We start from the raw sequence: 12,083 nt of genomic DNA, 5'->3' as shown, positions 1-12,083 counted from the left end.
TAACACAGCTATAATTAGAGTTGCAATGAACTTGCAGGGTTTAATGACACAACAACAATGACATTACATCATGCTTCTAACAGAATTTTGATGTTCTGAAATAATTTGCGGAGTAAAATGATTTGGTTTTGGTTCGGTTAAACTTACTAAACTCATGAATCACATGCTGAAATGAGTATCATCCCAGCTTGCATGTAAATTCATAAACAACCAAAGAAGTCCTGCACATTAACTAGAAAATAGCTAAAAATATGGTAAGATATTTTTGTTACAGTGTAGCTGAAATGACTCTTTTTAAAAGCAACTTTTGAAAATACTTAAATTTTTTCAAGAGTAAGTGCACAAGATGTTTTGATTAGAGTATCGATGCATTTTTTAATCCAATCTAAACACAAACTTGCATAACTGATTTGTCATACTGTAAAACTGTCTCAACATACTGATCTCACATTCAACTTACAACAGAGAGAAAAATGAGAATGTATTCATAGCTTAAAAAGCTGACATGTGGTGTTTTCTAAAACATATGAAGGTTATTGACTAAATAAACAGACTGCTGTATAACTGGATTATTGATTTTTGTGTGGAGGACATAGAGGAGACAAGTGCTTCATTTTCAGTTCAAAATCAGAGCAAAGATCATCGCTCTGATAACTGTCAATGAGAAACAAATCACACATTCTCAGAGCTGTATTTACACTCACAGATAAAAAACTTAATTATGCAATAATGTCTTAAGTGGATTTTTTAGATTGTGATATCATGAGTAAACTTTTTCTTTTGTCCATAGCTTGACCGTAACAAAAGTTATGGTGATCTGAAGTTGGCTAATAGCTAGGATTTTCATGAAGGGAATTTTGAAAAAAATGGGTTTAAATTGGGACGGGTTTCACTTTCACAAGTTTTACTTTCACGAGAGCGCTATACTGCATCATTACACAGACTATAACGTTGCCCTAAAAAGGACAGTTTTCTGCATAGTCTCTGAACTTTTGAACCCATGTTTGTTTATATACCACAAATAGTGTACCTCAAGAGAGCGCAAAGCACCTGTGCATATAACAGCCTGTCATCAGACTCCTCCTCTTTAGCAATGTCATCATCTTCTCCTTCATCTCTGTATGTGAAATAGTCCATTATTACATGACATTGCCAAGATTGAGAAGACTAGACTGAGACTCAGTTGTTTTCTCACACTCGGCCATTTCACAATATTGAAATAAATAAACAAATAAATAAACTTTGCGTGCCATAGTTTACACAGGACTGGCGGGAAACTTGCATCGGTGCACCTTTTTTATATGTTACATGTTTATTTTGATAGGATAGGTTAACTGTTTTTGTGGTGTTAAGAGAAAGCAGCTCCTCAGCTCGTTCATTCTGCTTGCTGCAATAAATGACCAGAGAGAGAGAGAAAGGTAAAATACTATTTTAAAAAAGCTACCACTAAAATTTTGACCACTAAAATCAGGAAAAATGGCCCAGATACTCCCTTTTGTCAAAAATTGTGTCAAAAGTGACAAAATCCCTCCATGAAAAATCTGCTGAATTGTCCATTTAAAGTGAAGGATCGATAAAGGTTATAACAATTCTGTCATCATTCTATATGATGACAAAAGAAGAAACTTTGAAGAACATTGGTAACCAAACAATACTTACTTTAATTTCTGAAAACACCAGAACCATCCCTTTAAAGCTGAAGTGTCAAAATTTTCCATTTGAAAACATTTTCTCATACTTTAAAGTTATTTGTAAGTAGATTTTCCTGTTTCCTCAATAACCAGATTGACCTACAGCATATGAGACCACTTAACATTGTTATTACCCCATAGTTTCATCTACATCTCATATCACATTCTGTTGAAGGTCACACACTGCTGTATGAGGAGCTCAGGAATTCTTTCATTGATCTCTCTCCTGCAACTAAAGGGTCGTGACACTCCATGCCCTGTAACATAAGACCACATCATACCAATCTATAATCTATCACATACTAAGTACAACCTCTGCAGTATACCATTTATGGAATGCAACAATAAAAACAAAAAACCAGATCAGACTCACATTGGTAAAAACACAGGGACAATGGATATCTGAGAAGGCCAGACAAAAATGAAACAATTGCAGTTATTGGTTCTTTATTATATTCGCAATAAACTGCTGAATGAAGCATGTAACATCATTACATACAATGAAGAAGCACAAACTTTCCCACGCTTGGGTAGTTGTAGACCGTACTACTGTTTAAAAGGCTTCTACCTAGCAAGGGTTCATTCAAATAATCATAATTTACAGTAAAACCATTTATAATGCTACATTTATAATGAATTACTTTTTAAACTTTCTGTTTGTCGATGTATTCTGCAAATGACATTTCATAATATAATTACAATGAAAAAAGAAACAAAATGTTTTAAATGTTTTAATACTGTAGTTTGGTATTTTGTATCAACTTATGTATCTAAAGTTTCAAAATTCATGCCTGATATATGACAGCAGTCTTTTTTGGTACAACATAACGTGTAATTCTAGCAATGTTAACCACAAACCGTATTTTTTTGTACATCTATCTTTTACAAACTCCCAAAGACAACTAGCTGGGTTGGCCTACAATTTGACGCCATGACAGAATACCTGTCCTGTACCGAAGAAGAGCTTATTCACAAGTCACAATACTGACAGCAGCATTTAACGCACAACTACAATTCGAAGAGCGATTCAGAGAGAGTCCAGCTCCACAGCTATGGGCGTTACAGTGTGCTTGGACACGTCAATCAACCTCTGGACACCAAAATGAGGCTGGGAGAGGATCTGCTGACCTTACACTTCCTTGCAAGAAGCCCAGGAGATCACAAATCACAGACATTGATCAAAGCAGAACACAGCCAGAGTTTTAGCATCAGTCATATCCTACCTCTGAGGCAGGTGAGGTTCAGGAGATGACAGAACGAAGAGGAGCGAGTCGGGGCCCGTACGAGAGCGAGAGGAGCAGGAGCGTGCGATAAAGATGAGGAAGTGTCATCTCTTCCTCCTCTTCCTCCGGCGGGAGCGCACTGACCCTGGCTGAAGCGGCTCAGGCAGCCCGAGCTGCAGAAGGAGCGCACAGTTCCTGGCCCCCAGCATGCTCCACTCTTCATTCCACCCGCTCCTCTTTCCCTCCTCTCCGCTCCTCACGCGCTCGCATACACTTACGCAACCAACCGCTTCACAGGAAGTATGCCGGGCTACTATATCAGCTGGCTGAGTGCAGGGGGAAGCGGCCACACTGCTGAGTCTTCTCATCCGGCATCACACACGCGTGCGCATGCACACGCGCTTGCTGTCATGCTGCAAAGGAGCAAACACTTCTCTCTAGAGCCAGCGCAATTATAGACCTTACCGGCCTTGATTTCACATCCTCGCTATCCCGCCTAACCTTCAGAACGTGTACGCACACACTCCGATAGCGCAGCATATTGGCATTCTTCTCCTCGTGCAAAGCTTAATGCAGGGTAGAGTAGGACAGAGCGAGGGAGGGAGGGGGGGAGAGAGGGAGGGATACAGTAGTCTGCAGTACACTGCTGTCTTGACTGGTATAGACCGCTGAACACACCTTCTGTCCTTGCTTTAACATACACACACACGCACAGCTCTTGCAAAGGCTATCCTGAGTTTAATAATGAAATATGTTTCTTCAATTACAGCAACTTTTAAGGCCCCAGGGTTGATTTTTAGTAAAACTGAACAAATTTCAGACTTTTCTTTTCTTCTTTTTGTAACATAAAGGTCATATTAGACTAGCTTTAGGAAACCTGGTTTCATTTTTGCTACGCTAAGAATTTCAGTAACACACTGTAACAGTCAATTTTGAGACGTTGTAAGTATGTGAATCATTCTTTTTTTAAACTAAAATAATCTAAATAAAGAATAAAATAATAATTCTATACAATACTATTGTAATGTTAATAGTGTAAATATGTTTTGCATATAATTTTCACATAAATTATGACTAAATTTGGTGTTATTTTAATTAGGCCCCATTTACAATAGCGCATTTTCGTTTTAAAATGGTGTTTTAGAATTAAAACAATTCCTGTTTTCACAGTAGCATTTTCGTCTCTGTTTTGCTCGGTTTACACTGAAACACAATCCCGGAGTTGCAGCATTTTCAAAATTCTCAATTCTCCACCTCAAACGCCTAGCAAGTGGTTGGAGAAATGGATGAAGATGCTGTCAGTGTTGTCAACTTAGTGACTTTTCGATATTTAGCGATATTTAGCAAAATATATATAATGAGCAAGTCAGTGAAATCATCTATCAAACAGTGTTTTTGTCTTATCCCAAATCACTACCATACACTTATGCGATACTTAATACATTGAGTATATGCCATTGAGATAAACTTAGAGAAGTAGAAGGAGCTTCTGTTAATTAACTGCTGTGGGCAGTTCTGCACCAAAAGTTACATAGTGCTGCTTTAAAAAATGATATTATGTTGCTTCTCTAATTTTGAAGTACAACCGAAATCCTAGCACTGCTATTGTCTTTATCTTATGTGTGAGCTATTTGAGATTGAGAATTTTCTGCAGATTAACATTTTAAAAGGTAGAGCTTGTTACGTAGTCCTAATGGGTCATGACTATCATGACTATATTTTGCTGTTTGACGACAGAAACAATATCAATGAAAAAAATAGCAAATCAAAAACTGTTTTATTAGGGATTTAGCTGCATCAAAATAGTATATGAGGGCACAGAGAGGGAAACAAATGTAACAATAAATAATAAATGTACATTTTGAATGGTAAGAAGAAGTAAGCTGCCCTGTAGTATGAAAACGTAAACAGGCTTGTCTAAGTGCAAATAAAGTGAAGTAATGGGAACCTGGTATTTCTAAGTTCTTTTTTTATGTGTAATAGACATGAACAAGTTCTCTGAAAGACATCTATGACATTTGAAACATGTCCAGTCTTCATGCTCTATGTTAGCTATGGTTTCACTAATAATAAACAGATATCTGTCCATGCCCATGTCAGTTAGAGTATTAAATACTTGAAAAGAGTATTTAGAAAAGATAATAATTTGTGATTAAATTGTGATTAATCACGAGTTAAGTCTTGGTAGATTAAATATTTTAATCGATTGAAAGCCTTATTATTTATATCTGCCATCTGTATATGACTATGATACACCGGTTTGCGACAAATTATTTTGAATCTGAATTTATTATTCATTAGCATTAATAGACCATTTCATAATAAACAATGTTATAATTTTTAATTTATATAATTTGATGATGTTCGGCAGGTGTCAAAGTAGGTGAAACTAAACATTAATCGAGCTAGAACCAGCATAAATATGTGAAGGCCTAATTTATTATGATTCTTTTTTCTGGTACTGGCTCTCTATTAATATATTAATCAACAAGACTATTTGGACTTGAGCAACAGATTTAGATTTTTCTCCTTAAATTATTGTAAATTATATTATAATTTAGAATGAAAGAAACACACACACATACTCTCTCTCTCTCTCTCTCTCTGCAGTCCCAGTAGTGCTCTGTGTCCACTGCAACGCTCTGAATGTTTAAAGCAGGGCAAGGTCACTGGTGTGTTTTAACAACCACGCACCAGAAGAATTACCTGCCACTGCGCAACACACGATTATATTATTGCTGCACTCCAAGGTCACCTTGAGTAATGTGTGTGAACATACGTGGAATCTATCAAGATCCGTTCAGTTTATCTACACTGACAAGTACAAATTAACATGGATGCCAGAGCACACACTAGATACATACTAAAAGCACACACACAATAGTCCAATAATCCAGGCAATTATAATTGAAAACTTCTGACATGTTTGCGCGCCTGCTCTTTTTTAGCCATATTAGCCCCAAATCAAATGATATTTTTTTTAATTCCATGCTGAAAAATAGAAGACTTTTTCACCTTCCCCCTACGCAGCCGTTTCAAGCAAGCACTTACTTGCACTGTGCTGAAGACTAACGGCGACAGTGACTCAGTCTGATAATTGGCAACAGAAATAAAAAAAATGTACCAGATGAAGAGAATGAAGGGCAGAAGGCACACCAGAGATAGGCCTGTTGCAATTAATACATGATCTTCTGACCACATTTTTAGATTCCATCATTAGATTCTTCCATCTAAAGCAAACCCAATGTCCAACTCTCGCATGCAATTTGACATTTTGGATAACCAAAAAAGTCTCTTATTCAAGTACCACGGTCACGAAGCTCAAATAAGCCCTCATGTATAAGATGAAGCTGAACTATAAATTATCTCATCGGAAATTGCATTTTAGCAAAAAGGACATCAGAGCAGCACATAGCCAGTACTCTTGCAGGATGTCTCCAGGCTGCTATTATGGCAGATCGATCAGTAAAGCAGCTAAATATGTCCTGCAAATAACTACTTTAACACAAAAACCCAAGCAAAGCTCAAAGCGAGAGAGAGATGGATGGGTAGAAATTAGTTCCAGAGGAAATACAGATCTGAAAGATATAAAAGGAGAGTCTATATTTAAAACCCAGGAGAAGGAAAAATCCACTGGAGGACAGGATACGTGCCAAAGCATGAACTCTCAAATAGTACCACGGTGTTTAACAATTAAAGAAGTGCTGAGTTAATTTAGTGTGCGATGTATGGAAGCCTGAAAACGAACAAATAGGTAATTGTTTCTGTCACTACTACTTTATGATCTTTTCAAGAGAGTTTAGATCAACAGAAAAAGCAGATTCAAATGCAAGACTCTGGGTAGAAGCGTGCGTCTTTATCTGCCAGAGATACACTTTCTCTCAGAGGTAGGATCTGAAAAGTCTAAAAGTGGAAAGTCAAAATCACAGGAACATAATCGCAGGTTTAATAACACATTCCTAAGGAGTGTTTATAGGACCCACATTTAGATATTTAGACTTCACAACCCTATACTCTTCAAATCAAGAACAGTATTGTGAACAGAGATGTGCAATCACATCCTGCAGACTTTTGTACACATTAATCGTCCAAAAACTTGGAAGAAAAAAATGACTGAATAAATATTTCTTATGATTTTAAAAACCTAAAAGCTTCTGCAAGTTTAACTCCAATTTTAAAGTATAAAGATATCATAGATTTAGCTTTTATTTAAAAAATAAGTTACTTTTTATTTTTATTTTTAAATTTTTACCAGGCTTTCTCTTTTGAATGCTCTTTCATGTAAACCTGCGACATAAATCCATCAGAGAGCCAATCAGATGCAAGCTTAAAATATGCTGATTGGTCCCTGCTTACAGAAGACTGATATATGCACACACTGACATTATGATTCCTCAATTATAGCCCGACACAACATCTCAGACTTAATCCACAAACGCCCCCATGCAATTATAGCAGCCTGTCGATAAACACACAAACGATGAATCATACAGACACAGACACACAAACACAGAGACCCCTAAAATCCTTGTAAATGTCATAGGAGCCAATATTCCTAGAGCAAATAAACCAGGCATTAATCAGCAAGCCCATATAAGAGATACACAAGGCATCAGGAGTGTTTATACACAGATTGCCTGCTTCCAGAACACATCGGTGGTGAGAAAACATGTCTCAGATCACACCAGCCCTATAAGTCACTCCTCTTTAGGTGACAGAGTCGTCTCGTCTCTCATTTCCTCTTAACATTTAGCCCTGGAGACTCTGGCGGTAATCCAGCCCTTAGGTAGCGGAGTGCCACTGACCTCGGCGGGACACACAGCACCGAATGATCCAGAATACATTACAGTGCATTACTGGCACAAAAACACTCGGATGACTCTGATCTGCTGGATTATGATGATAATAGTTAAACCAAATGACTGGAAAACAGTGTGAGTCTAAATATGGGAAGAGTGAGTGATGTTTACGAGTTACAGCGGCCCAGAGACAATAATCAGATGCAGATGACATCTTATCTAAAAGAGCCACGAGAAAGCAATCCAATTACTGGAGCCCAACCATTTACAACCACCTCAAGTACATATAAACATGTTTCTCTCTCACAAACGCATTCAGCTGCGTTTATTCATTGAGGCTATTTATTCGTTAGTGAACACCTGACAAAACATGCTTTTAAGTTATTTAGAAATCATCATTTACTTCATTGAACATAACAGGTTGTCCATCATATTCCATGCCCTTTCCAATCATATGATAGGTTTGTGTGAGGAAAAGACTGAAAGTGAAGTTGTTATTCAATGACATATACAGAGTCTGCAATGGACTACGAAAGATGTATTAAGTCAGTTTTGTTACTGTTAACTATATATATATATGAAAAAATTAACAAACAAAAAGAGGAATCAAAGCTAAAAAGAAATCTAAATAATAAATGACAAAACACAAGTTGACCTAAAGGTGCTATATGTACGTTTTTTAATAAAATAATATATTTGTGGATTTTTAGTAAACATGTTATGTTAACATAGCAGTTTCTCTGAAAAAGAATGCTACAGCCAGTAATTCTACTCCACTCTTTTATGTGTGTCCCGGGACGGAATGCTGCTAGCTGTCAATCTTACATACTACACCTTTAATGACAGTTGGTCACTTTTTAATGAACTTTTTCTTTACATATTTACATATACTAAAGAATTTGAACATAAATGCATAAAAAATTCATTTATTCACAACAAATGTTCAATGGCAGTCATTAGAGAAATATGTGTTTTGGATCGCCAGATGGTGCAGTTACAGCATCTACCAACAGGCTTCTTCTAAGAGGTCGGGATAACCAGCTAACTAGACCATTTGGGTTTAACAACGGACATATGAACGGCCAAGTGTCTGAAGCAGCATCTTCACGAAGAGAGACATGCTATAAACAAAACCACCAGGGCAAAAAGAGATTTCGTTCATTTAGAAATGCTGCTGGTTTTGATCAGACGTCTGTCTGCAGCTTGAGACAGAACCACAGGAGCCCACGTCTAAGCATGGCTGGATCCTGCTGTAATCAAGAGTGGATACGGCCCAAGATGGCCCATCACAGAGACACAATTTCATATTGCGTTCCTTTCCTTCTGCAAACATTTAATATGCCATATGCTCTGCTCCTCTCTCTCTTCTTCCACCTATTCCACCCGCCACATCCAAACGCAGTGCTTACATAAGAAAAAGGGTGAGATTTCACTGTTTTCACTTGTTTATTGGGCACAACAGATAATTTTTTTTTGGTTTACATGAGGCCAGGGGGTATAGGCGATCGCTGAATTGAGTGTTTTGCTGTTCGGGTTGGGATCAGAGAGGTGGCAAGACACCGGAGCTGATCCTGTGGGTCGTGATGTTACAGATCTGTCCGACTGCCTGCCTGAGTGTTTCCTACACAAACAGACCTGCTCCTCGCAGCTCCATCTCCCTCTCGATCTCTCACTTTCCCCCTCCGCGCCTGCTATTTTTCAAACCAGCGAGCATTCAACGGAGAAAGCGCTTCTATACATAGAGCTACATAGCTGGTTTATGTGTGCGTTTGTGCGTGAGTGGAAATGTGAGAGAAACAGCGTGGGCAGGGATTTCTGGGAAGTTCTTGATGTCTAGACTGGACTGTTCTAGATGTAGGAGGACTCAGGCTAGTCTGAAAAGGGCAAAGGCTGCAACAAGAAGAGATGAAAGATCGCAGAGGACATCTGTGCCAACTGCTCAACCATGTGGCGAGAGCAGAGGAAAAATTACTCCAAACAAGCAATGATTAAATAGCAAGGGAATGGAACAGATGAGATTTTCAAATAGTTTTATCTCAGACAAAAATTGTCCTAACAAACACACAAACATACATCAATGGAAAGCTAGCTTTCTGATGGTATATTAATGTACATTTCCATAAATTGACCCTTACGACTGGTTTTGTGTTCATAATTTATTTTTGGAATGGCAAAGCTCAACTTTAAGCTATGACTAGTCATCATGTCAAATTATCCTTCAAAAAAATCCTTCTTATAATCCAAAATTATCCTTCTTATATACGGATTTGCTGTCCAAGAAACATTTCTTTAAATGTCTGTTCTGCTTAATGAAATGTCATGTAAACATCTAGACAGTTGTTTCTCAAATTCATCACTGATAAGATGGAAATCATCTTATTATTCCCCATATGTTTCTTCTCATACAGCCCAATCAAAACAGCATCTGTTTGTAAATAGATAACAGTGGCATTTTTCACAGTATTTTATAAGGCTTATTATTATATTTAATATAATATTAATTTAGGATCTAAAATCATTGCCTTGGTAACTGAACCAGAATACATTTATACAGTTATTTATTTATATAATATTAATATTTTATTTAATTTCAATTAATAAAAACTTAGTTTTTTTAGTTACATTTTTGTTTTACTGAACAATAATAGTTTTAGTTACAATACTGGATAAATCACAGGGAATAAAGTAGCAGTTTTGACTGACACAAAGAGACTTGTAAAAGACACACTTGACAGACTTGCCACCTCAATATCACAATACACTGTTCACAAAACAGAACAGCCATACAGAAAGAATGCAGAAAATAGAAGATAAGAGGAGGAAAAGAAAGGCAGGAAGTCCACATACGAAAGTGTGGTAATCCCATTTGAGACAGTAGTCTGGCAGTGAATGACTGGACGGCTGTACAGATAAACAGCATGAGGATTCACGTCTCACATTGTAAAATCACCAAAGCATGTCTCTCCTTCCTTTTCCCTTATTTCTTCTCCTTTCCAGCCAGTTTTATAATCAATTACGACTGTTGTAGAAACCAAAGTGTGTATCCAAGCATACAGAGTCTCTCAACTGTACAGTGAGTCTCCCTGTGGGCTAACACACAGACACAAACACACACACACACACACACACACACATATATACACAGGCACAAAAGAAGCAAAAGGCAAAGACTAATAAACAACCACAATGCAGATCAAATCATGTACTTGAAAAAAAAAAGATTAGAACCTGCATACATGTTTCCAGTCTCTCTAACACACACTCACACATACGAACACGCAAACAACATGCAAATCACGCCGTAATGCCCAATGGACAGACATTAAAAAAGCAAGGAACGATGGATAACAGGAGGAGAGATTGATGGAGGTATGAGGAAGAGAGAGATGCACCATCTGTCAGTGTGTAGTAAATCAGGTCAGGCTGGAGTGTGTGAGATTACAAAACACACACAGAGACATAGCACAGCGGTGAGACATATAACACACACCACACAAATAACATGCACACATACACACCCACCCGCCGTTTACAAACACACAAGAGAAACTTGCCATTAAACACCCAAAGTCTACTGAGCCACAACAGAAAAATTCTTCACATATCTTAGAAGATATTCAATTAAATATATCACACAGATATATCCAACTCACAGTGGGTATGACGATCTATCTAGGCAAAACAAACTCGCCTGGACATGCTATGATATTACTTACACACAGGAGAAAGCCCTCCTCCTCTCTGCTGGCATAGAGATTCACTCCTCAGTTAAGGATCCAGCAAGAGCTCAACGAAAGAACAAGAGTGTGCAAGAGAGAGAGAGAGAAAGAGAAGGAGAGAGCGAGCTTGTCTATGAGCTCACGCTAAAAAAAAAGAAGAGGTCACTTGTGTCGGTTCTCTGCTCTGGTCTATACGCAGAGAAAATGAATGAGCTTACAGAGAAATAGGAGAGGTAGAAAGAGTAGGAGGAGGAGAGAGCAGCCTGTAATATAGGTGGGAAAATAAGAGCAAGGAGAGAGAGAGAGAGAGAGAGAGAGAGAGAGAGAGAGAGAGAGAGAGAGAGAGAGAGAGAATACCAGGGAAACCGTCGCCAATTAATCGCTGACACTTTTCTCAAAGAATAGACTTTCAGCACCATGGACAGAGGAATGGAGAGTGATAATGAGAATGCAGAGTGAAATATGAAGAGCTAAACGAGAATGTGTTCCACATGTCAGGTGGGTGTGAAATGATGACAGGGACACGAGGCGCTCCTTTCTTGCCTTGTGATGTGGCCGCTGAGGAATGCTGGGTAATGAGCGTACATACCAGAACTGATCATTCAGCTCCACTCTCCCTAAGCGTGACAGACAGAAAGCTGAAAAACCACA

General features: G+C 38.0%; 1 protein-coding gene across 2 annotated transcripts in view; it reads right to left on the bottom strand.

Annotated features, from left to right (window-relative positions):
* Window positions 1-11,625, bottom strand: part of LOC122332609 (oxysterol-binding protein 2-like) — a 28,989-nt gene extending 17,364 nt beyond the window's left edge. The window contains exon 1 of one of the 2 annotated variants that reach the window (XM_043229955.1): window positions 11,430-11,625. The gene's annotated coding sequence lies outside the window, so the exon portion shown is untranslated. Of the gene's footprint in view, window positions 1-2,914; window positions 3,096-11,429 lie in introns of those variants that run through there. The other variant, XM_043229954.1, reaches the window with a different exon arrangement.
* Between the last annotated feature and the right edge of the window lie 458 nt (window positions 11,626-12,083).

The sequence above is a fragment of the Puntigrus tetrazona genome, unplaced genomic scaffold (genome assembly GCF_018831695.1).
Source record: "Puntigrus tetrazona isolate hp1 unplaced genomic scaffold, ASM1883169v1 S000000128, whole genome shotgun sequence".
Classification (NCBI taxonomy): Eukaryota; Metazoa; Chordata; class Actinopteri; order Cypriniformes; family Cyprinidae; genus Puntigrus; species Puntigrus tetrazona.
This window is presented reverse-complemented; position numbering and strand designations above follow the sequence as displayed.